General features: G+C 47.7%; 1 pseudogene; it reads left to right on the top strand.

The window, feature by feature from the left end:
* Window positions 1–20,019, top strand: part of LOC144159956 (acetylcholinesterase-like) — a 30,408-nt pseudogene extending 10,389 nt beyond the window's left edge.
* Window positions 20,020–25,411: the final 5,392 nt, after the last annotated feature.

The raw sequence follows: 25,411 nt of genomic DNA, 5'->3' as shown, positions 1-25,411 counted from the left end.
AATTTCCCACTCAAATCCCAGCGTTCATCGCCCCTGCCTGCGCCTGTAGCAATGAGCCTTACATGGGAGACCAGGCCCAATGCTACCCGTACACTCGATATATTTCCGGGATGGCCTAGTCGGTAAGGCATCGGCTTTTTCCTTTGAGGGCCAACTTTCGATGCCGGAAGCCGAAGTGTTCTTTTTTGTCTTGGCTGAACAGACGCCTTTCTTATGAACAGTAAAATCTAGAAGATTGATAAGTTTGCAGGGCTGTCGCAATACTACAGCGACATAATATTGTCCCGAAGCCAAAGACGATGCAGTTGTCTTCAAGGAAAACACGTTTATTGGAGTGAACTTGTGCTCCCCTAACAACTCGAAGAATACACAGGCGGCGAAGCAGCAGTCCACAAAGTGTCGTGCGCAGGAAAGCGTCGGCGATTCGAATGCCGCGGCGTCTGCTCTGCGGTCATTTATCTCTCGGCGCGAGGGCTTCTCGAACAGTCTAATTCCATCTAGAACGATGTAGATCATAGAATATTATTCTAGGCTGGTGACGTTAGTTCGCGACACTCTCTCTATCAAGGGAAATAACACGTGGCATAAAGAATAGACCATGCGTTTCACTTGGCCGACGGATAACACAGATAAGTTAGCCCGGTGCAGCCGGTCGGCCAAAACAAAATATAAACAAACCCAAAACATGGTTCGTGATAATATGCTGCTTCTGACGACATAAGTGTTGGCTGAATATGTCAATGTTGAACCAGGGCCCCTATCTGTCACCGGCTCAAAACAAAATCTGCAGAGATATCGTTGAAAAATGTTATAATGGGAAATTTCCCATTTAGAAAATTTTGCACGGCCGCCTGTATAATTTTCGTTCTCAGGGTTACTGCTCCGTTATATTCTTAGCCTTAATTGTTTCAGTACTTATGGGTATGACTCCAGTGCCACAAATCAGAAGCACAATTGATTCATCCGACAGGTGTGCCGTTCGCATATCGCACTGCCTATTGTGTGGGCCAGACCACAGAATAACGTGCAGCTTTATTTTGGGGACCAGACTACGAGGTTATGTGCTGCTTTGAGTTACTGCTAAAAGTCCGCGCTCGTCGACTTCCGTGGCGCAGGAGAAGAGTCCTGGGTTTCGGTGCTAACGCCCTGCGTTGAAGTCCCAGCAGTTGGGAAGTTTTCTCTTTTCCCAAAGTTAATTTTTGCTGTAAAATGTTTTCTTAAGTGAATTTTACGCACTATTCATGTAAATAAGTGTGAATTCGTATCGTTTAGTCGCTTTAGACGAATAAGAATCAACTATACTGTGGTGCGGCCCACACGTTGAACCTGAAAGTTACGTGGTGTTCTGGTCCACAGAATAATGCCGCACACTATCGTGTGCGGTTGTTTTTGTTGTTGTCGTTGTCTTCTTGTTCTTGTTCTTGTTGTTGTTGTTGTTCTTCTTCTTCTTCATCTCATCATCATCATCATCATCATCATCAACAGCAACATCATCATCCACTGGCCCACAGAATAGGAACTGCCCGGCCCTGTTTGGTGCCGCATGGCCAGAAACATTACCCTTTACTCGGTCGCGGATTGGAATTGTTTAGGAGAATTTTTTTACCAATACACGCGTGCGCTGAAAAATTCCTTCTAAGGGAAGTTAACCCTGCTACGGGCATCAATCTACACTCAGCCTTTTTGTAGCTTGGTGCTAAACTTCAGTTCCCCTCAACACTATTTTTCCATTTTGTTACCTCATGATAATGATAATCATCGTAAAGTTGATGATGATGCTGCCCTCGATTAGTTTAGAATGTACACTCATGCGCATAAGTCGTCGCTGTCATCTTCTGAATCGCGAAATGATTGAAACTCGGTTAATCAGCACGACCTATTCCGTAGGAATTCCTTAATGGTATAAGAATTAGAACATGAACATGAACCATTGGAGCTGCCGAACACCGCATTTATGACTCCAGATTAAACACAGCAGAGCGGGTCGGTCACTAGGGAAGGAAGAGAACGAAGCTGTGCACTGGATGTCCTCTTGGTCGACCGTTGTCCCACTTCCGGCTACCGCCACTAAAGGAAACTGCAGCAATGGTGAGACGTTCCGTAAACGTGAGAATGTTATACCATCCACTACCAAAGGAGGAGGAGGAAAACACTTTTTGGCACCAAAGGGCTCAGGGAGGGGAAGTAGTAGCGGAAGTCCGCAGCAGGGCCTCCGCGGCTACTAGGGCCCGGGTGGTCGCCTTCTCCTGGGCGGCTAGATCAGAGCACCCCAGTGTCTGCGCCCGGTGGGAAAGGGTAAAGAAGGGGGAAAGGGGAAATTTGGACATTCACTAGGGAGGTTTAGTGAGAGTCCAATGCTCCGCATGAAGGTCAGCAGGGGAGGAAAACTGATGTGGGTGTGAGTGTGCGAGTTGTTGTCTATGGTGGAAAGTGTTTGCCTGCAGCAGGCGCCATATGTGCGCGGCCTGCGGTGTCAGTGGTGGATGAGGAGGTGGTAGGCTTCTGCTAAGGAGGCGTTAGTGTTGTGTAATGTCCCGATAAGTAAGGAGGGCTGATCGGGTCACCTCAGGGACGTCGTGCATACGTGTAAAGAAGCGGGAGCCCGGAGAACTGCAGCTCGAGCATACTGATGTGCTGCCTCATCAACACCTATCCCAGTATGGGCCGGAGTCTAGAGATACGGGTTGGTCGGGGGGATTTTTGGAAAGAAATTTGAAGGTGGGCTTGGAAATACAGTAGACTCTCGATAAACGGAACTTCAAGGAACCGGAAAAATGAGTTCCGTTTAACAGGAGTTCCGTTTACTGAGAGATGTTCTAATGTGCAAATTTATGTGCGTACACACTTCTAAGGGCATTTCATGGAACTCTAACCACTAGAAAGTGAGTGACTGTAGCTGATAGTTTTCAGAAAGGAAGAAAACTACAAGAAGCGTAGGCACAGCATTCACAAAGTTGATTCGGCAACAATCAGTCGCTGTGCACTACAAAATGCGTCAATTATTTTTGTTTGAGTCCTTGCAACTGCATCTTCACGGAGGCTAGAGGCCTCAACTTCGCGAGTGCTTACGAGCCACCGAATTTAGAAGACGGCAACGTGGCAATGAAGGACGAATAGCACAACGATGGCACGAACGAGGCGACAGGAGGTGAGCCCTGTAGCCTCGGTGTCTTTAATCGAGACCGAACGACTGGAACAAGAACTGCGATGTTGCATTCGTTGCGCTAACACGGCTAACCATTTACGAGACGAGGCTTACGATGCCAACAAGGCTAAAAAGGCATGGAGGAAGAAAAAAAAAAACAAGAACGAAACAGCCGGAACCGTAAAAAGCTGATTCTCATGCCAGTGGATTTCACAAGAAGTTCCATTTCTGCTTCCGTTTACACGGTGATGCGGAAATTTTAGTTTCGATTAGTGAGAGTTTTTTTACGTTATCTCAATACAAAACCAACCAAATTCCAGGCAACTGTTCCGTTTTAAGCGGGAATTCAGTTTAAGCGATTTCCGTTTATCGAGATTCTACTGTAATGGCTTTGGAGAAGTTCCGTATCGCCGTCTATTATTAGAAGAATCGCTCTTCTGCAGGAATAAATACTTCAAATATGGGATGTTCCCCCCTGTAGCTACACCTCGGCGATCTGCAGTGGAGGGCTCCGGATTAATATCACCACCTTTGTATTCTTCAAGCGCGCCGAAATATCTACAGGCGGATGTGCTTGTTTCTTGCCTTCATCCTAAAACCGCCCACGTGTTTGGGATCTAACCCACGTCCTTGAGCTCAGAATATGCGTGAATGGGTTTCAAATTTCTGGCAAGCTTAAAGAAGCTCAGATATGGCTTGTTTTGACGTCTAAATAGAGACTCCTTCCGCCATTTCGGTAAAATAATAGTATAGTGCTTTGTCTCATATGTGCGTTGGCCGATTGTTTTAGATGTATTTAAATGATGCGCAGCTGTTGTGAAGGTGGTGACCACACTTTTTCTTAATCTTAATGCATTAATGCATTGTATATATATATATATATATATATATATATATGAGAAGAAAAACTTCGAACAAGGTAAAAGCACGATTGTGGCCTACGTTTCAGAAAAGAGAACTTGCTTTCCTCAGGGGAAAGCAAGTTCTCTTTGCTGAAACGTAGGCCACAATCGTGCTTCCCAGTATTCCACGCAGACCAATTTCCTTTGCCACGTTGTAGCCTTCGGCTCTTGGTCAGTTTCCGACTGTTGAACAAGAAATCTACCACAGACTAGAATATAGAAACTTGAAGTATTGAACCGCAGCCGATTACGCTATTTCAAAACCTCCCCTCTCTATTCCCACAGTAAATAGCATTCCTGAGAAAAAACATTACAGTGAGCGTAAAATGGTGTGCTCTTGTTTTATATAAAAAAACAATAGGCGCAAAATTGAGAAAGAAACTATCGAGGGAAATGGAGGAAGTTCTGAGATAGAATATTGTATCTTCTTCCACATAATAGGAGCTGTAGAGAACAAAAATAAGAGGAACAGAGGTACTAACAATGCACTCAAATTCGTGATGGACGGGCGTTTTTAGGCAGTGTGTAAAGCAAGCGGGGAAAGAGCCCGTTAACCTGTCTGTGAAAACGCCTGCCCAAAACTGCTCATCTGGTGCACGGAGAAATCGAGAACTCCGTCAAAGCATACAGGACGCTAAATAAATTCATGCGTTGCATTGGGGGCTCGACTCATCAAGGTAGCGGTAAAGTTTGTAAAGGGCGCCGTTAGATAAAGGCCCGAGAACAACCCCCCCACTACTGCGTTGGTTGTTCAGGACGTTTGAAAACAAATTTATCGTTGCGTAAATTTCCACCCGGAAACGAGCTCCAAAAGATAGAACCCAATACACGAGATGTATGGCGATGTGACCTTCCGCTTTCTTCACCTTTTCCATCCCTCCCGCTTTCTTTTTTGTTCCTTTGTTCTTTTGTTCTTTTGTTGTTCTTTTGTTGTTTTTTTCTTCTTTTTTTTGTTCTTTTTGTTCTTTTGTTTTTTATGTTCCTTTCACTTCATTTTGGCATTTTATCTGTCTGTGACAGTGATTTTCTTTAGGCCATATTTTTAACCTCTAAGCTGCACAAGTCACGGTGCCAAAAGCTGCAAGAATTGGATATGGCCACGTAGTGTAGAGCAGAAATATACTATACGTACGTTTGCACTGCACTAGCTATTTGTCCCTTAGCAAGGTAAAAAAAACCAGCGAAGTAATTTGTAAAGAAGTTGACTCGGGAGAGAAAACATGTTGTTTTGTATGCAGCAGTTGTCACGGAATAGCCGAATCCATTGCATAAGGCGACGGGAACGGGCAAAGCTAATAATTATTTTGGTGACTTGTTCCCCGAGTTACAGGAAAACGAGCAGAGCCAGTGTTGCTTGACCTCCAGTGTCAACCTCATCCCTCAAACCGAAGACGATGAGAGCACGAGAGATCGTGTTGGATCTCCCTTGAACCGGCTGGGCTCGCAATGTGCCTCGCCGTCGTCGTCCCATGTTGCCTTCATTTCTGGAGAGCGGCTCCGTCCCAATCGGCCCAAGATGGACGCGCTATGGCGCCGGCGCAGAACGTCTTTACCTACGGCTACTCGGTAAGGCGGAGTCTGTTCTACCTCAATAATGAACATGCTCTTGGCGGTACGAAAAAACCTAGGAACGTCAGCACTGCTGTGTGTTTCCCAGTGCGAGATTAAGTCAGTGCAAAGTGACACGAAGTGACGAAAAAACGTGCACACATCACGTGAAGCGTCCTTGTAGGACTCATTGTACTATTTCACTTAGTGACCTTGAATGTAGCGCCACTGTGGGTGGCCTGCCCGACGCCTCGGTGTTCCCTACCATTGACAATTTTCGCTCTCGCGGCATTATAAACAAACAAACAAACAAACAAACAAACAAACAAACAAACAAACAAATAAATAAATAAATAAATAAATAAATAAATAAATAAATAAATAAATAAATAAATAAATAAATAACTTTTGCTCTGTTACCTTGGTAACCAGGCTCACATCAGGGCACAACGGCAGACGCGATTTCACTATACGCGGGGAACCTCGAGCTCTCAGCCAAATTGTATCCCTGGGTAAGTTCGAACGCATCTTTTGTGCGGCACCCACGGCCGCACCGCAGGTCCACCATGTGGTTCGTGCAAGCCTCGGCCATCGTGGTGACGCTGGCGGTGGCGGGGTCCGCCGCCCTGGTTTTCACTCTGCGGGAAGTCGAGGGGCGCAACCAAGAGAACGGCAACGCGGGTCTGCAAATGGACACGGAAGACGACTGGAGCGCTGGCACAAACAACGGCACCGAGGTCATCATAGTGGGCGGCATTAGCCACATCCACGAACTCGCGCCCAAATCATCCAACATAGACCGTGTCCGTAAGGCCGTACGATTAAGCGCCGAGGAACCGATCATAACGGCTAACGGAATGAGGAATCCAGCTACCTCCGTCGTCGCTGAATCAGGTGGCCCGCGTACGTACGACTGGTTCATCTCTCCCCGTCCCGCTAAAAGCTCCGCGGCCATCACGGGGGGCAACCTGCCAGCCGTTGCACGTACGCCGAAAGGTTCGTCCGCTACGGTGTATGGGCGGGGCGTCAAAGAAGGAAATGACTTGCACCATGAGTTATTCCGACCCAGTCACAATGTTGTTGGAACAACGGGAGAGAATCCCCTCGGCGTGCCCCGGACCCCGCCAAGGCTTCTTAACGAGGGAGCCAGGGTGGCCAAGCGAACAAGACGTTTGTTGCGGTTGGACAGGAATGCTTGGGCAGAAGAAAGAGGAGTGAAGCTGGGGAGAAGCAAGTTTTTCATGTAACGCTCAATTGAAATTAACATTCTAGTGAACCCCAGGCCAATGAATCAAGCCTACCGTCTTCCAAGTGGAACATGCAAGAACTAATGTACTATATTGCTGTCTGACAGACAAAATTTGTTTTCATCAAAGATGCGTTGTTACACTCTATGGCTGCGAGAAGTCACTCGAGTCGCAGTGTCATATAGACACAAAAGTATTTAGCAGTAAATTTCATCTGTCCAAATGCTTTTGCGATATTACGCTGCCTTTGATTACATAGCTTGTTCCTGTCGTGTAAAAAAACAAAGTTGAATGTAGCAGATGGACATTTCTTTATTAAAGGCATGGATGTTCGAAATGTTTCTACATGTAACTTCTACACAGTTTGAAATGAATTTGCTAGGGAATTTGAGAGGAGTAAGATCATCTCGAGCTGGTAAGAATATGATTTATTGATTGTGGGGTTTAACGCGCCAACGGAACACAGGCGCTGAGGGGCGCCGTAGTGGAGGGCTCCGGATTAATTTTGACCACCTGGGGATCTTTAACGTGCGCGAGCTGGTAAGAAGGTAACCGGCCAGGGTACTTAACATTGCACTTTAGCTCTGTTTCGACAAAATTTCACATGATTGTTTTGACACTGACATCTGCGAAGGGAAGTGGACGCAGCGCCTGAACATTCTCTTTTTGGTGCTGAAAGCTCTAAAGAACTGTGACCAATGGTATCATGACAGCTGCTGCGGCAGCCGGCATAGCGGCTTGTGCTCTCCGCTGGCGGCTGCTTACGTTGGGCTTTCTTCAACCTACGTATCCTATGCGTCCTCCTGAACTACATCGAAACCAAATACACTACTACCTTCCCTTCTTTGGGGGAAAATAGAACAGGTAAAGCTTGTTCTTTATCTTGCTTCGGTTTCTCAGGTTTTACAGCACTAGGATGTTGCGGAAAGTGACGTAGACAGCGCCAAAATCCGCCAAAGCACCAAGTCTTGGCGCTTTGGCGGGTTTAGACTTGGCGCCAAAGCGCCAAGTCCCAAACCCGGTTACCCGATTGCTGGGGTACGGCACGAGGATCTTCCATGAGCGCGAAGGTCGAGCTAGGCCCGTACCCGTTCGCCGTTTCACCACCACCACCATCACCACCACCGCTACCACCACCACCACCAGGCGTCATCTGATTTCGCGCGTTGCAGAACGTAACTAAACGGGGTCTTCGGCTGCGCCACGAACCTAAGCGACCTAAAGGATACCAAAACACCATTATTGAAGAAAACGACCAGTAGAATTGAGCTTAGAAAACACTTTTGCAATAAAAAACGGTTAGATTCGCATGGGGTGAACCAAGCCTGTCCGCGCCAGAACTTCGAGGCCAGTACTTCGAGGCCGAATCTAAATTTGGTAAGGCTAACCGGCCGTGAGCTTGCAGCACTGTCATCATCATTGGCCAATCCCGTGGAGGTGGTAAGAGTGAATTGTGGGACGGTGTATTGACGTCACAGCCAAACGAAAATTGATGAGCCGCAAAGCTGTCTCGGCTGCTGTCATTGTCAGTGGTCAATAAACTTGAAAGGCTATGTTGTTAGGCCTCAATTCTGCCTTCACGCAGGGTGATCTTGACGTCGTACCTTCGACGCGCGGAGACCCGTGAAACTTGTTGTACGTCAAGCTTTGGGTATCAGCTGGCGACGTTACAATTACACAGTGACTCCGTCGCAGTCAGCGGAGACGTCAGTCCGTCGCATACTCCAGTTCGCAGTCACATAGGAATTGCTAAACCGGTCGTGAGCTTCTGCTGCATGCTGCCATTGCCAGGAGACAGCCCTCTGCCCATTTGCCAACGGGAATTTTGAATAACGCTTGCAGTTCACACGCAGCCGATAAAAATTTTGTTGTCAGGTTTTGCAGCAAGCGGAAATTTCGGTAAGATGTTCTTGCCAGGTTTTACTGGGGACGCCGCTTTCTTGCATACTAAGGCAGGTGATGCTGGTGTAACTCTCAGGCATTAAGACAACCAAACAGCGAGAAGAGAGAGAACCTTTAATGAAAGGTGAAGAGGTCAGCCCTACTAACAACAGGGCTCTAAACGGGAGTGATTACAGTGAGCTGAAAGGTGGAGAAAAGAGAGAGAAAGAGAAAAAAGAAAATCAGAGAAAGGGGAGGGTTCACAGGACGTCTAATAGATCTGTTTCCGCAAGAAAAGTAAACAGAGTTTTTGTCCCCCAGCACTGCCTCGCAATGCCTTCGACAGGGTCCGAGGCAGTGGGATAGTTCTAGTGCAATGCTTCCACGTCGGAGTCGCACAAGTGCCTTCGGCGCTGTTGCCGTGGACTAGCTTATCGCGGCCAGCGGCATAAGAGGTGCGCAATGTCCTCAGCCATAGAGTGTACTAGACACAATGGGGATTCTACCAAGGCCAGCTTAAACAAAAAGCTTCGGGTGTCGGCAACGGTCAGTCGCAATCGGTGTAGTACGCGTAGTAATGCTTGGTCAATGCTATATAAGGAGGAATACATGCGGTTTCCGAACCATATCTTATGTTTGGCGCAGCCAAACCACCTGTAATTTACTGTATTTACGACGCCGTCTGCGCACTCGTGCGACGACTCCCGCGATAAACATCCAATGAACTAACCATTTATGCACACTTCGACCAAACCCAGTTTGCCAGCCCAGCTGTGACATCTACTTCGTTTATATCCGTCGTATGCACACAGAAAGGTGCTTGTGTTTTAAATATCTGGCGTCTTTAAAGCGAAGATTTGTATGCCCCACTAGCTGACATGCTACATGGCAGCCCACAGTCACATGCACGTCTTTCTAGAATGGGTCCTCGGATAGCAGGGAATTGTAGGAAATTAAAGGGCTCATGTACGTGCTCGTGTGAATAGAAACCCGAGCGACCCTCAACCCTGGCCCCAGGACTACAGCCTTAAGGAAGAACGCGCCGCCCATCGCAAGGCTCGGAGGAGACACTTGAAGGACCTTCGCAGTTCCCGCCGCAATCTCCCTCCTCCCACAGCTGATCTTACACGCCGCGAAGGCACTTACATCCGCCAGGCTCAGACTCTTTCCCTCTCTTGTCACATAATTATTCACTATATAATGACCCGAGATGGCACGCCTCACTGTCAGGTGTGTGGTGCCTATCCTGACGTTAAACACACTTACTGGACTTGTCCTCGTGCTAGGCAATCACCTCACTTTCTTCATCCACACCTTTTACCATCCCACATTCCATACTCATGGGAAAGTTGGGCCACACCTCCGCCTGATCTTCGCCCCATCCTTTGGCCTCGCCTCGCAAGGCACATTGCCCACGTGCGGGGCCCAGGAACCTCCGGAGTACCCGCCTGAACGCATTCCAGGTCCACCAGAACCCAAGTTTCGGCAGCCCGGATATGGACCGCTTTAAATAAAGTTGGATCTCTCTCTCTCTGATGGCGTTTGATGTGACGCCAGAACGCACTGCAGGAAAGCCGACTTTACACAATGAGTTTTCACAAAGCGGTGATGATAAGTCAAGGCCCATCAAACGCCTTAAAGAGAAAGGAATGTTTGCCGTGCTTGGAATCGAACATGGGACCCCCGCGTTATGAAGCCGATGTCTATCTTATTGCGCCATTCTCACACATTCGAAGCAGATTCGCGTTTTAACCATCTCCTTCTTTAATATGAAAGGGGCTTTCATTTTTTCAGAGTGTCTGGAAGCTGTTGTTTCGGCAAGCTCAAGGGAAAAAAGGAAACCTATGAGACGCACTCGCTCGCCACGGGAAAGATGGCGGTGTTTTATGGGACATCACTTTCAATCCTAATTCTCCATTTGTATAAACTGTTCAGCGTTTTTTCTAATGAAAATGGTTTCAAAAGGGATTTTACAACCCGAAAATTGATGAGCGACATCTGTCAAAGCTCGACTCATGACACAGTTCTTGTTTTGCCAGCCATAACAACTTCCCACAAGAGAGTGGCATCATTGCGCGGTTGTATTGCATTCAAGGATAAATTTAGTCGCAGGAATCATGTCGCATTGACTAAGTGGTTAAAACATTGTGGTGTTAAACAATTTCAGATGAGGCTTGAAAAGATTTTTGAAGAAACATCTATGCTTTCTTTCTCATCATTGCGTTTGATGATTTCTAATTATTGTACATTTGAAGACCATTTTGTGTGTGTTGCTTTTTGGGATCTCTGATTAGGCTTAAAAATCAAGGTTTGAAACACGTAGGGTGCACAACCGATGGTCTGCATTATGTTCCACGAAAGCAGCTTCTTCTAGCAGCGCACTTAACATTTGCAATTGTTAAGCGTCTTTATGGCACGCAAGCATTTGTAAAGTGGCCACTTTTTAGCAAAGTGTATTTTTTTAGACGGCTTACATGCTGCAATACTTTCACATATACATTTCCACGTGCACACCTACTTCACGTGAAAGAGTGAAGGAAATACTGTTTTCGAAATGGCTATAAAGGCATTTGTTATTTTTCTTACACAAACTCTGCCTGCATTGGAATCACCTAGGTACTGCGGCAGTCTTGTAAAGAGTAAGTGGCATCATCGTACAAGGGGTAAGAACCGTAACATGCACTGCTGTGGAACATCAGCAAACACTATATGCAAATCATAAATGCTGGAGGACACAGGTACTAACTACGTCTTTATGTTATCGAACCACTGTAAGCCGATGCTTTTACCCAGTCTCTCAGCATTCCAAAAAACACGTTATGACTTTAATGGATCAGATTTAGGGGAAATCCCGAAGGCGGAGTAAGTTTCTGCAAAGGAATGTTTGGCATCCACCTTAATGCAGCCGAACGGCTACAAAGGGAAGCTGTGCAGCCTTCTCAGAAACCGCGCAGTTGAAAATTTGTTTATTATTTTAATATTGTTTATTTTGTTATTTATTTATTACTTATCAATTTATTAATTTTATTCTTTCCTAAAGCTGTAATTCAAGGAAAAAGCGAAGCCTCAGAAAATGTGTGCATATCAGCCCATGTTACGTGAGGAATGTTAATTATTTTTGGGAGTAATAGGATTGCACCATATAACTGACTCTGCAACCAATGTTTCGTTAATCAATGCCACATGTTAAAAAGTGCGAGGGTTCACGCGTATTTAAAGCGCGAGACGTCGAAAAACAAACGTCCCGGAGAGTGTTTTATCAGCATGCAGTCCCTACTGAAGTCGCACCCCGTTCAAAACATAAATTGGACCGCAAGCTAATACGCCTGATCTCTATGATATGCATTTTGACTAGATTACAGGTTAGTCATCGATAGGCACCATTTTCAACATCAGTCAAGTAAAACACAGTGTGCGCGTGTAGGTATGGGACTTTCGTAGGTGTGACCGCCACCAATGCCCCAAGAAAAATAAAATTTGCTCATCCGTTTCACTTAAAATATCTGTCCCTCAATGTGGTGGGATAAAAAACTTCGTTGGTCATCCATCTTAAGTTGGAATGGCGCATGATTTTTTTTTGTTGTGTGAGGTGCATAGTTTCAGAGGGGAATCACGAAATATCGTTTACGATGTCCTGAACCATCATAATTATGATGAACTAGCGTGAAGAGATTAAGCTACAAACATTAAAAATGACAAAAAAGGCTAGCAAAAAATTACGTCCATAATTGGTTTCCCTACACAGGAGCGTAATAAGAAGCAGGACCATGATGGTACTGCTAATAGGATAAAAATAATAATCATCATTATCAGACTGTTTACGCCCACCGCAGGCCAAATGGCTCTCCCAAAGATCTCCAATTATCCAGGTCCTGTGCTAACTGCGACCAATTTATCCCCGCAAACTTGGTGTCATCTGCCCATCTAACTGTCTGCAGGCCCCTGCAACGCTTGCTTACACTCTGTTACCTTTGACCCCCGGTTATCTTTCCTTCGCATTACATGATGATGATGATGATGATGGTTGGTGTTTAATGGCGCAAGGCCAACGAGGGCAAAGAGCGCCAGAGAAGAAGTTATTTAATGAAGAGAAGTGATTACCACAAAAAGGAAGGTATAAAAACGTGTAAACCGAACATAGTAAATCAATTAAAGATAATGGTGATGGCTGGCGTATAGGGCCAGAGTTGATTATGCGTGATAGGAAATGAGGTTTAAAAACTTAACGTCTGACAAATACTCAAACACACGTTTCACGGAAACAATGGCATCGTCGCCTAGAAACAGCGATGGATGTAGTGGGATATGTTGTCTGTACAGTTCTCTGAAGTGTTCGTGTCGTGTTGTGTGAAGTGCCTTGCATGTGATTAGTATGTGCACTACGGATAGGGCCTCTCCGCACCTGCTGCACTGGGGTCTAGAACATCCCGTCAGCAGATACGAGTGCGTTGCATGGTAGTGCCCTATCCGCCGCCTATCCAAGGCGACTTCCGTGTGTCTGTTGTGTGAGTCAGCGGTGTACCGTCCCAAGTGTGGCTTTATTACATGTAGTTTGTTGTCTGTGTGTTCATCCCAGTGTGTTTGCCATGTTCTGCGCAGGTGTTGTCTTATGTGTGGCTTGAGGTCTGTGTAGGGTATCGTTGTAATGTCAACAGTGTTCCTGAGTGCAGCAGCAGCGGTCCTCTCGTCTGCCAACTCGTTCCCAGCGATCCCTGCGTGTCCTGGGACCCAGCAGAGGACCAGCTCATGTTTTCGTGCATACACGGACATGATATTGTTTAATACAAGATTAACTATGTGGTTTTTGGGGGGCTTGTGCGATGACAGTGCGCGAACAACACTCAAAGAATCTGTATAGATGATGGAATTGGGAATTTTATTTTCAAGAATGTGTCGTACAATCAGTAAAATTCCATACGCTTCTGCTGAAAAAATTGTTCTGTGCACGCTCATGGTTCTGGCTGCACTGAAATTCGGACCATGAGCAGCGCATGACACCATAGTGGAGGTTTTAGAAGCGTCACTATAAAATTCTGCACATGTGTATTTAAACTGCAAAGACAGAAAGTGCTACAGTATTGCAGCTCGTGGTACCCGATTTTTGTCAAGTCTCTTAAAAGAAAGGTCGCACGACACAGGGAGAACTTGCCAAGGTGGTGAACTGTTTGAAAAGGATGTCCTGTACACATCTAGAAACGAAGCACTGAGATCCGAGGCTCGCTCTTTCACTGTAAGTTAAAAGGGCAGAGCAACGGATGGGTGACTTACAAAGAGCAGAGATGTTGATGTATTGTTAAAGACAGGATAAAAAGGATGATTATTCAGCGATGAAATTTTAAAAGCATAAAGCAAGTCCATGTACGTTCGTTGGTTCTCAAGGCTCCACTTATTACACTCGACATGCAGACTCTCGGCAGGGCAAGTGCGAAAAGCACCCGACGCAAGACGAAGGCCCAAGTGTAGCACTGGGTCAAGAATTCGCAAGGCTGTCTTGGTCGCCAACCCATACACCACACTGCCATAGTCCAAACGAGACCCAACCAAAAAGTATACAAGCGAAGCAGGAGTTCTTTGTCGGAACCATAGAATTGGTGGGAGAGAACCTTAAGTATATTCATTGCTTTGAGACATTTATTTTTAAGTTCCTTGATGTGGGGAATGAATGTCAGTTTGTGGTCAAACACAACACCTAAGAACTTGTGCTTCTTGTTCACAGGAAGCGACACGCCATTAAGAGTAATGTCTGGGTCCATATGGACCCCGCGCTTCTTGGAGAACACAACGCTGGAGTTTTTTACTGGATTTAATTCAGATCTATTCTTGTCTGCCCAGCCGGCAAGTTTCTTGACACCAAGCTGGACTTGACGTTCGCAGATTGACATATTACATGATTTATAGGATATCTGGACGTGATCTACATACATAGAATAGGAGATTGTAGGTGGCAATGCCTTCCCAAGGGAGTTCATCTTAACTATGAAGAGAGTGCAGCTTAACACACCACCTTGTTGCACGCCATTTTCTTGCACGTGAACCCTTGAGAGTGCACCACCGACTCTCACTCGAAACTTTCTTTCTGACAAGTAACTGACAAGAGTGTTTAACATGTTACCCGAGACACCGAATGACTTGAGGTCACTGAGGATCCCGTACCGCCAAGCGGTGTCGTAGGCCTTCTCGAGGTCGAAAAACACAGTTACACAATACTGTTTATGAACGAAGGCATCCTTTTTATACGATTCAAGAGGTACGAGTTGATCGTTCGTGGATCGCCCCGCCCGGAAGCCTGCCTGGCAGCTCTCGAGAAGACCGTTGTATTCAAGGAAGTACACGAGCCTGCGATTTATCATCTTCTCGAGAAGCTTGCGCAGGCAGCTCATCAGTGCTATTGGACGGTAGCTTGAGGGGGACAACGGGTCCTTTCCCTCCTTCAAGAAAGCCACTACTATGGCCTCCCTCCAAGAGTGTAGAATGTGCCCCGAAAGCGATATTTTATTATATAGATTTAGAAGTGTTTCAAGTGTGTCTGCGTGTAGGTGTTGTATCATTGTATATGTGATGTTGTCTGGGCCTGGAGCTGAGGGTTTACACGTGCTCAGAGCAGCCCTCAGCTCATAGAGTGAAAACTCTAAGTTATAAGAATATGTTGACCTATTGTTATCTAGTATAGGCTTCTTTTCGGCCGTTTGTTTGTTTCATGAAACTGTTTGTGTAGTGGGCTGAACTGGACACGTGTTGGAAGTGTTGTGCGAGTGTGTCAGCCTGGTCTTCGAGTGTGTCCCTTGTTGTGCTGACCAGAGGCAGGCTATCTGTTTGTTGTCCTTTGAGTTTGCGTATTCTCGTCCATACTTTCCGTGTGTCTGTGTAGGAGTTTATTGATGTTATGAAGGAACGCCAACTCTCTCGTTTTGCCTCACGGCGCACACGTTTTCCTAACGCCTTGGCCCGTTTGAACAAAATGAGGTTACCCGACGTGGGGTACCAACGAAGGACACCCCACGCCTGGTTCTGTGTCTCTCGCGCCCGTCTACAGTCCTCATTCCACCACGGCCTCCGCTGGTTGCGCGGGGCACCAGAGGCGTGGGGAATGGACTTTTCGGCGGCGTCGAGTATGTGCGCAGTGAGCAGTTGGGTAGCTTCTTCAACGTGTAGGTGTCTTATGGATGTGGGGCGTAGTTTGGATGTCTCCATAAATGTATTCCAGTTGGCTCTTGCTTCATTAAACCTTTTATGGGAAGATGAACTGCTCGGTCCTGTACCTATACACGTTAATGAAGTGGGGAAATGGTCACTACCATATAGGTCCGTGCCCACACCCCACTCAAGACATGGAAAGACAATTGCAGAAGCAATAGCCAGGTCAAGATGTGAGTATGTGTTGTGACCTATGTTATGGTATGTAGGCTGTTTATTGTTGAAAAGGCATGCTCCTGAAGATGTAAGGAATTTCTCTATCAGGCGACCTCGGACATCCGTTGTGGGGGAGCCCCAAAGAGAGTTGTGTGCATTAAGGTCACCTGTTAGAATGTACGGTTCGGCAGCTGGTCGACCAGCGCCACGAAGTCAGAGCTCGAAAGTGCATAATCAGGACGAATGTAAATGGAGCATACCGTTATCAACCTATTAAAATTATTGTGCGGATGGCTACAGCTTCAAGGATGGTGTTCAAGGTGACAGGGTGGCATGCTAAGGATTTTCGAGCGATTATGGCCACACCGCCTGAAGAGTGTGTGCAGCCATCCCTGTCCTTTCTATATACCAGGTAACTATTCAAGAAATTTTTGTGTTTGGAATTCAGATGTGTTTCCTGGACACACATTACACTTGGCTGATTGGCATGCAGAATCTCATACACGTCGTCAAGATTACTCAGAAGGCCTCTGCAGTTCCATTGAACTATGTTTTCTCTTCTCATTATTTAGTGTGAGAGCTACTGGAGTGTGCATGTTTATGTGTCGTCTTTCGGGGCTGTGACTCTTGGAACGGGCTTTTTGGGCCTTTCTGTAGGCTTGGACATCGGAGGCCGATCCTTGAGCTGCGTTGCTGGCAAGAATGGTACGACGTCCATCTCGTCGTCCGATGTCCTGGGTGTGCCCGTCGAACCGGGCCCCCCGGACTTAGCCCCCCTTCGGGGGCCCTTCGTTTGACCCGCCACGGCCGCAGGTATCGGAGGCACCAGAAGTGGCACGGGCGGTGCGGTGGTGGTGGGAGCCGGTGCGGGGCCCTTGGTGTCCATGGCACCCTCCAACCTACTGGAGGACGGGGAGGCAGGGACGGGAGCGGCACTGGTCCCGACGGAAGAGGTTGCCACCACAACCGCTGCTGGCTCAGCGAGCGGCGCGGAGGCGGGTTGGGCTGCCAGAGGCAACCCAGGGGGGGGGGGGGCGGAGCGGGACCAAGTCCGACTCGCGGTACTGGGTCCCCGCCGAAACCACACGCCGCTCCGCCCCCCGGCGAGCTGCGTCGGCGTACCTCCCCAGGGGGAAAGAGGAGAACCTCTTCCGCGCCTCTAGGAAGGTGATGTTTTCCGTGATTTTGAGGTTGATTATTTTCTTTTCCATCTGGAACCTTTCACACGTGGGGGAGTACGCAGCATGAGATCCATGACAGTGCACATTAATTGTTGAGCCTGGCAGTTATCTGTATCATGATCTTGAGATGAACATTTTGCACACGTTGTTTTGCCACGACAGGAGGTGGTGCCATGCCCGAACCGTTGGCACTTGAAACAGCGCCGCGGGTTCGGGATGTACGGCCGGACAGAACAATGAATGAAACCCGCTTTGATGGATTCGGGGAGGGTGGAATGGTCAAATGTCAAGCTTATATGCTTTGTCATGATTTGCTTATCATCTCGCCGCATGGTGATGCGCCTCACTGCTATCACGCCCTCACCTTTCAGACCTTCGAGCAGATCGGCTTCCGTCTCATTTATCAGATCTGGCTCAGAAATCACACCCTGAGAGCTATTGAGGCTACGGAGGGGTGTGACTCTGATGTCCAGATCTGCCATGCGATTCTGGGTAAGGAGGCTTGTGGCTTGCTGGTGAGTGTTCACCTCGACCAGAACTTCGCCGGTTCTCAGTTTCTTGGCTTGGAAAGACTTGCCCAGGATGCCTTCAAGGAATTTGGTGATAAGAAACACTGACTGGGAGGAGATAGGATTTGACTTGTCAAGAGATTCAACAATCAAGAAGCACGGATAGTTATCTGGCTTTTGGGATGCAATTGTTGGCAAGGGTGGGAATGAAGCTTCGGTGCGGCCCCTTTTCTGGGGCCGATCACGTTTGTGGGGGGTGTTTGGAAAATGCCATGTGGTACATTGGAAAGCAGGGAGACGGGGGTACTTTCTCCTTTGACCTTACCCTGGTATTCAAAGAGGTCCCGGAGGTCCCTGCCTGGTAGAAAGGTAGGGAGCCCGTCGGCTGGAGCTTGACCAGGGCTCCGACGGCCACCGTTCACGGCTTCTAACCCTTCACCTTTCAACTTCTAGCCACGGTAGGTAACAACTTAAGTATGGGGGCTCGGGGTACGCGGCGTCACCACTCACCGTCACCAAGATTACTCAAGGTTCCCCGTGCGGGGTACTTCGCATTACATGCCCTGCCAAATTCTTGTTCTTAATTTCTACTATGTGCTGAGCACGCGTTCGTTCCCTAACCCACTCCGCTTTCTTCTTGGCCCTTAACGTTGCACCTATCATCTTCCGTTCCATTGCTCGCTGAGTCGTCCTTAAGTGATGAACAGTGATGAACTAACGGGAAAAAGTAATGTAATACGGAATAATGTGATGAACTGCTAATGTGATGCTACTGCTAATGTGACGTTATGTCCAAGTAGCTCGTCTATTTTAGAACAGTAGCATTTAACTCTAATGTTCAGTGATGAAGGGGTTGTAAAAAGAGATCCCAATCCTCGCATGCAATACGGGAAGCTGAGGAAGTTGATACATATTGACTTCATCAATATTTATCTAGAAGTCAAAGAAGTGAGCACAAAAAAACGAAGGAACGAGACACTCTACCAACGTGGTGTGTGTCCCTTCAATTTTTCATGGTGCGCCTGTAGCTTCAGGCTGACCTTTGAAGATTATACAGAAACATGTCGACGCATTGCAACAGCTCTAAGGTCCTGGCGAGGTTGAGTTGTATTTTGAGGTAGTCGTCATTATCTCTGGGTTTCATTGGCCAGTGGTGTTCCTTAAGGACGGGCCAGTTTCTATGTGAGTATGCCATGATCTGTGTTTTATTTCCGCTCTCAACGTGCTCTACTCAAGTATCTAAACATGTGATTACCCTTTGGTACTTCAGAAGGAGGAAAAAAATTTATTCTAGCGAGTGATCAGAGAAGCCCGGTGGCCACCTGCCTAAGGGTGGTGGTGACTTCGGTGGCTCTTTTGACTGGGGCGTTTTGTATAGTCCGGTCGGAGCTACCCAACGCTTCCCTCCACTGCTCGCTGCTGGATCAGAGGGAAAAGGTCTTGGGGGCACTCCATATGACATGACTTAGGCATACTCCCCACACAGGGGGCATGCTGACGAAGGTAATTCTGTTGTATGGATGAGGTGGAGGGGAGCTCTACTTGGGAGGGCGTCTGTGAGAGGCGGTAGTGCTCCTTATGTCATCAAATGTGATTAGTCGGTCTCTGGCGGAGCGCGCCCCGGGGTGAGAAACGATACTGACGCCGGCTCGGTGTGTGAGTTGGCGAGCCATAGCGTGTGCGGTTTCATTCCCCTCCGTGCCTGCGTGGGCTGGGGTTCATATGAGCTCCCCTGAGTCCTCTGTTGGATCTTGCTTGAGAAGTTTGAGCGCCGTGGGTGAGATATGTCCCCGGGAAAAATTTTGAACGGCCGTTTCAGAATCTGTGATACTAATTGCAGGATGTGGTCTATGTGTGAGGGCTAAGGCAATTGCCGCCTCTTCCGCCACAGTAGGGGAAGTGGTTATGACTGTGAGGGTGTTGAGTGGAGCAGTGCTATTTTGACCCGTTCCGTTATTGCTATAGCGCATGCCCCATGATGCCTGTACTCCGATGCATCAGAGTATACTACTTCCGAAACACTTATGAGCTGCCTGGCGAGTGTCCGGGCTCTCGCTTTGCGTCGTGCCGAATTATGAATAGGATTCATGTGCCTTGGCAGGGGCATTATGATTATTTTCTCCAGTATATCCCCAGGGGTAGGTAATGACTCCTGAGTCTGCTGCGAGACCTCGATGTTTTGCCGTGAGAGAATCTCCTGTCCCGTCCGAGTGAGCTGTAAGCGTCTTCTCTGTGTGCACAGGTGAGCTTCAGTAAGCTCTTCAGCGGTAGTATGCACTCCCAGTGTGTTAAGATTGTCGGTGGACGCGTTGGGGGAACTTGAAGAGCAGCCCGATACGCTTTCCTAATGAGGCCGTCAATTTTATCGAGTTCACTTTTACTGGCTTGAATGTGAGGTAAAGTGTAGAGAAGTCGGCTAATAAAGAAGGCCTGGATAAGCCGAAGTCGGTCACTTTCCTCCATCCGGTGATTTCGATTTGTGATTCTTTTGAGGAGTGCAATGAGCTGGTCCACGTAGGAGCTCAGCTGCCTAATGAGCCCCGAGATAAACCTGTTCTGCTGCATGGTAAGGCCCAAGACTTTAATTTTAGGGACCCGCGAGATCGTGTGCCTTTGCACTTGGATGGTGATTCGGGATGTCATAGCCCTTATTTTCTTTGGTGGAAGCACCAGTAACTCAGAGTTGGCAGGTGAGAACTTGAGGCCACCCAGGGCTGCCTGTTGTGATACCACTTGTGCCCCTGCTTGGAAAGTACTCTCAATGTGTCCATTGCTCCCTCCAGCAGCCCATAAGGTGATAATGTCCATGTATATACCAAAATGGAGATGCGGCATCCGCCTTAGTGCATGGGTGCCCGGCAGAAGGGCCAAGGTGAAGAGAATGGGTGAAATCGCCGTCCGTTGAGGAGTGCTCTTACTAGCCAGGTCGTACGGTTCACCCTCGTTAACGAGAGTGAACCGTAACGATGCTGACCGACCGCACCACTACTACACGAATGGGCCGGCCCATTCGTGTAGTAGTGGTGCGGTCGGTCATAAACGCCCCTACATAATCGTAGACCCTGCGACCCGGGTTGATGGAGGTTAGACGGATAATAATGGCCATGTGGTCTAGCGTATCAAAGGCCTTTTGTAAGTCTAGCCCGTGCAGTACTGTGTTATTAACTTGACTGGTCACTGCTATGACTTCATTTGAGAATAGCAGCAATAGGTCTTTCGCCGAAAACTTAGGGTGACAGGCTACCATTTCACATCGTAGTACATCCGTCTGGTTCATGTGCCGGGTAAGCCTTGCTAGGATAATATGCTCGAAGACTTTGCCAAAGCAGGACGTAGGGGATATTGGTCTGAGATGTTCTAGAGCCATGGACTTACCCGGCTTTGGAATGAAGGATGTTTTGGCTGTGCGTCACTGCCTAGGTTGGGTGCTCATTCACCCATAGGGATTGTATACTCAGGCACTTTGCGACAGATTTATCGTCGAAGTTCCTAAGCATTTTATTTGTGACTGAATCTGGACCGGGCTTGTAGAGACTGTTCTGACATTTTTCAGGGCGCCTCTGACTTCCGCTCGGTTATGTCCGCATCTAAAGCTTCGTTTTGATCTTCCATATAGTCAAGCAAAACCACTCGCGCACTATCTGGGATGTAGATTGACCTAAGGCGATCCATGAGTTGGGAGATTTTGCCAGGGGTTTGATGGACGAGGTTTTGAATGTTATGGGTCTGATCTGTTTTATTATTTTCAGGGTTGACGAGCCGTCGCAGGAAAGTCCAGGTTTTCCTCATACTTAGCGTGCCCTTGAGCTGGTCACAGATGTGGTGCCATTGCTCTCTAACCAACTGTTTGGTGTAATTTTGTATTGCAATTTCCAATTCAGCGATCTTTAGGTGGAGGACTCTGTTTTGCATTCTGTGGTAGGCCTTCCATAGATGCTGCAGGCGACAGTCCCCTCTACCTGACGGTACTTCGGGATCTATTTTACTACCGGCTGCTTTAGCATCCTTAACTGTTGCGTCCAGCTCTCTAAATGAATCTTCTCTGAGAGGTCTTCGAATCTTTGCTGATCTCTGATTTTGCGAAATTGGTCCCAGTGGGTGATGTGTGTGTGTCTGATTGCAACCATGTATTGTTGCAGGAGGGTTGCAAGCTGGGCCAGTTGGAAAGACATTCGTGGATAAAACCAGCGTGAACTCAAACGAAGACGAAGGAAGTGTACCACAAGGACAGCCGCTGGTCTAACAACTAAATTGTAATATCAGAAAGGGTGAATATAAATACTGAACACGAACAATAAAGTAATAAAAAGACAGTGTGCATGGGCGAAACAAGTTTGCAAAGGTCACGTTGATACCACAAGTAGATGTACGCATGTTACAATCAAGGCACACGCAGATACGCAATCTCTTTCGGATGGAGACACATGCTTGTTTGGCTTACACACTTATCACCTCCTTCTGCTATGTGGAATGCCTCCATGATTTCGCGGGTTGTTTGATTACGGTGCCTAAATAAAATGTTAGTGGCAGGAAAATGAAAAAAAAATGTATTGTTTCACGGAAAGGATGCCAGATTGGATAATGGAGTGGTCACTACCCAGCGTATTCTCCATGCACGTCCACGGCATTTGTGAGATTGGGGAGGTGTCTCTTTGATCGCAAGTGCCGGTTCTAATGGCCGTGTGCAGGCCAGACTCAGGAATGAGGTGACACTTCTGTGTCTGCTCCCGTAGTAACCTTTCCTTTCTGGTCTTATAAGAGTAGCCCCAAGATGTGTGGGGAGCGTTGAACCCCCCAACGATTACGAGAGGATTGCGTGCTGCTTTCCGTTTAGCCTTTTTGAGCAGAGAGCCGAACGTATGATGTTGAGCTCGAGGGCTGCTATATACATTCATGATTAAAATACTGCAGTCCACTTCAGTGCTTAATTCTTGAATCTTATAGTCAGTGCTTTCTGCAGACGATGTTTTCGTGTATTTTCAATGTATTTTAATCGATCTGTTTGCTAATATTTCTGTTATTGTACATAGAGGCGCTTCCCAGGCAGTACAGAAAGTGTGTCCCAAGACTGGCCCGTCTACGGTTTTTTTTGGGCATGTCCGGCCAGCATCCAGATTCTGGCAGCCACTGATCGTACGTTGAACAGCCAGTATTCGGCGTCCAGCCCTCGGAATTTCTCCGGCCGCCCGTGTTAAGACACACAACGCCAGGTACCCGGCTGCCAGACATTCAATTTTCTATCGACTGCCGATATTCAGAAAGAGAACGGCCGAAAACAGCCTTAGGGCACCCGTTTTTCCTTCGGGAAGTGGTGTTCAGCCGAAGCACGGCAAGCGACCTGCCGCAGAATATTCGTATTCTTGTGGCAGTTGGGGTTTGAAAAGAGACCGGCTGGAGTGCGGCTGCCTTGCATTCGCTCTTTTAACAGTGAACCGCCCGTCCGGCGGCAAAATATTCATTTTCTTCGGGCAGCTGGTGTTATAAAGGAGATCGGAAGACGTACGGCCCCAGAATGTACGTTTTTCATTTGGTTAGCGGTCTTCGGCCGAATCACGACAAGCGAACGCCGGCAAAATATTTGGCAACCGGTGTTCAGGAGGAGACCAGCCGATATGAGGTCTCAGATTAAATGTCATTCTTTCGGTAAGCGGCGTACAGCCGAATAACGGCACGCCTCTAGGAGCCGAGAACCCATGCACTGCTGTTTAGAAGCAGACCGGCCGGCTCACGTCGGGTTTTTCCTTCGGCGAGGAAAAAGCCGTTAGGAAGCCGAACGAGGCAGACGCGTTTTTTATCCGCTCGGTGTTTATATGCTTTAAAACAACAAACCTAGTTTGTCAAGTAGTAATAAGTGGTATTAGGTGAACCGGGAAGGTGCAAAGACCCACTGGACATTACCAGTTCACCTTTTAGGCCGTGGTAATGCCATGTATTTCCACATAAAGACTGTGCCACACGTACGGTTGAGCTAAGCCTCGCCAGTAAGCGCTACCGCGACTCGACCGCCGGCCTCGTCGACGCATCACCTCGAGGCTATTCGCCCCCTCGAGAAATGAAGAGCATTGCAGACATCCACACGGCAGAAATGTCCAACGCGAGATGGCCTTAGCTCCCCGAAAATAACTAGCCTACAAGGACGTCGAGCAAGCGGTCACCACGCAGGAGCTCAATCGGCGCCATGTCAAATACTCCTCACCAAAGAAAGGCAAGGGCGCGCAACAGCGCAAGTTTCCAGCAATTCTTCTGGTAATAATGCTACAAAAACAATGTTGCATTACGTTGTTCAGAGGCTAAGTTTGTGCATTTGTGGGCTGAACTTCGTGCCCTGCACTGGGATTTGATCTGATTTTATGACTGCCTATTTAGAAACAAGTGTTATTTTATATTTGCCATAACAACAGAGCCTTGTCAATGACGAAGCGTGTATTTAAAATTAGTTGCCGTGTGTGATGCTGAGCTCAGCTACACTTGGTATACAAATTGCTATGGTTGTAGAAAGTGCGCATGAGCGACCAGATGACAAGTGTACTTATATGTGCTCTGTCCAATAAAGGTTAGTTGAGAGTTTGCGCTCGTCCTGCCCTTTCTGTACGTGTTGTTTTTTCGCGCTAAGCCCGTGTTTATTCGCCAATCTGAGCAACTCGCCCAACAAGTTCTCACAAAATGGCGGGTTTGTGCTGTTGCTCAGTGCGACTGAGTCATTTGCTTGCGCAGCATGCAGTAGTCGTTCACCGGCTTCAGTACAGTTAACGTACTGTGGCTGAACTCCAATGCCCGTAGCACGGCCGAATTTCCGGCAGCTTTAGTCCGGCTGGAGTCCGACGACCGCATCTCGGCTAACCTTCGGTGGCCGTACTTAGGCCGGACACGGGTAGCTTTGGAATGGCCGGGAGCCCTACGGCTGGAATGTGGCCGTATGAACGTAAGCCGGTCGACTGGCCGACGGACACTGGCCATTGGACAGCCATGGGAGTACGGCCGTATACGGCCAAAAGGCCCACATTTGGACATGGGTCTAACATGGCTCCCGGAAAAAGGCCGGACAGAAAATCACCGGCCAAAGTAGACCAGCTTGAGTTAGGCCGAACAGTCATGTGCTGCCTGGGTTTGTTTTGATTTTTTTTTCTGCCAACGTTGATGGGGTGGCTGGCCAAGGAAACCCCAAGCTGTCACTGAAGCCGTCCCTGAAAGGTGGCCAAGGCACCTTTGGGCAGCTTTTACTCCGAGTGGAAAATCAAATAAAGATAGGAATGAAGAAATGGGTGTCCTCTTCAAATGGTGAAAATGCGTGAGTAGTATGTCAAGCCATTTACAGCATGGGATCATGGCACGCAATAGAAAAGACGGTTGGGACAACCATTTGCGAGCAAATAACATCTAATAATATTGCGCTTAGAAAAATAAAACGAAGAAAAACTAGAAGAACCAAAGGTACCCGTCAGACTGAAATTAGCATCGGCAGAAGAGGTGACGAATGGTCGACTTGTCTTATTTCAAGCGGATGTTACGGTCTATAAAGAGATTAACACTCCAAATAGCTCTGCACCAACGGTTGAGAAATGATCCAGACGACGACCTTACATAGCACGTGTAAGCCCGCTTCGGTGTTTTCTTTTTTTTTACGCGCTTGGACCGCTGGGGCCGAGGA

This window comes from Haemaphysalis longicornis, unplaced genomic scaffold, assembly GCF_048455015.1.
Source record: "Haemaphysalis longicornis isolate Haplotype H1 unplaced genomic scaffold, Haemaphysalis longicornis Haplotype H1 scaffold_10, whole genome shotgun sequence".
In the NCBI taxonomy this organism is placed as follows: Eukaryota; Metazoa; Arthropoda; class Arachnida; order Ixodida; family Ixodidae; genus Haemaphysalis; species Haemaphysalis longicornis.
Note: the sequence above shows the minus strand (reverse complement) of the source record. Positions and strands in the feature narration are given on the sequence as shown.